We start from the raw sequence: 1415 nt of genomic DNA on the forward strand, positions 1-1415 counted from the left end.
AAAAAAAAAATTTAACATAGTGTTCAGTAGAGCTGATTGTCCATACTCTAGAGCAAATTTCCTATCTTGAACAAGAGTTTGTTGATAGACCAGAATACTGAGGTATATCCCACACTCTGAGGATCCTTATTTGGAAAAGCCTAGTTCTTAAAACACTGAAATATGAGCTTTAGTAACTATCAGACAAATCACTCCCCTTCTTTAGGTGACTATAAAGTCATATCATTGAGAATACAGACCCTGATGATGATGTCCACATTTGACCTAATTGCTTTCTATTAGAAATTACAATGCAGAAATATAGCTATGATTCTTTCTAGTATTCTGATAAGGGCTATGATTGTAGCTTAATTTTTCCTGATGCACACCAATTTCTAGGTTTATTCAATTTGACTGTACATACTGTACATGACCATTTACAGAACAAAATATGCTTTCAGTACAAAATACTGCTTTTACTTTCAAAGAAATCAATTAAAATCATAGTGTCTACTAAATAGTGAAATGTCAATTATCACTGCTAGTGGAGAGAATAGGTCAATTCTATCCAAGATAACATCACAGAATAGGCGTTTTGACTTTGTAATTAATTTTTAATATATTTAGTATTAAATTACACCCATGGTTGAATGAAATTAGTCTTAAAAGCAGGTTTCAATCTATTGTACAATACTATAGCATCAAAAGTTTGGAAAAATATGCATATAGGGAGGGGAAGGAGTCACAACAGGAGGAAAGAGCACAAGAGAGTAGGAGGATTGTTTGTGGGTGATACGAAGGTAGGACAACTAGAGGGGTCACAACAGTAATTAAAAATAATTAAATATCAATATAAATATGAGTTTATCCTTTCTTCAAAATGAAATTTCAAACTTATTAAAGGTAAAAGGAGACATAGTCAACTTACTCATGACTTAGACAACTTCTAGTCTTCATAACAAATGAACAAAGTGGGGCTCAATTAAGTAAATTTACTCTAACTTAATACTTGATTGCCTATGGTATGTTTAATAATGCCAAAATTAGGCCCTCCCTGGAGGTGCAATGGGTTATAGCATAGTACTAGTAAGCAAGCAGCAGCTACCTCACAAGTTCGATCCCCGGCCAAGGAGGTGTCCCACATGGCATGGCAGACTTCTCATGACCTGCCTGCTGCTCCCCTCAGCAGTGTACTTTGGTCAATCTGCCTGTTTTGCTCCCCACTCTGTCTCTGGTGAATCCTTGCTCCTCTACATTTTTAATTGTACCCTAGTTCTGTATGAGTAAATTATTTTTTAATGCCAAAATTAACTTATATTGCATACAAACATAACGAATATTTTAAATACCAACTATAGCCTAAGTTTTGTATTAAATGCAAAGCTAGCTAGTACAAAGTTCTTACAAAGTGCTGGAGTGCTAGTCCATTAAACTGA

The sequence above is a fragment of the Condylura cristata genome, unplaced genomic scaffold (assembly GCF_000260355.1).
Source record: "Condylura cristata isolate star-nosed mole 26May11 unplaced genomic scaffold, ConCri1.0 scaffold00002, whole genome shotgun sequence".
Lineage (NCBI taxonomy): Eukaryota > Metazoa > Chordata > Mammalia > Eulipotyphla > Talpidae > Condylura > Condylura cristata.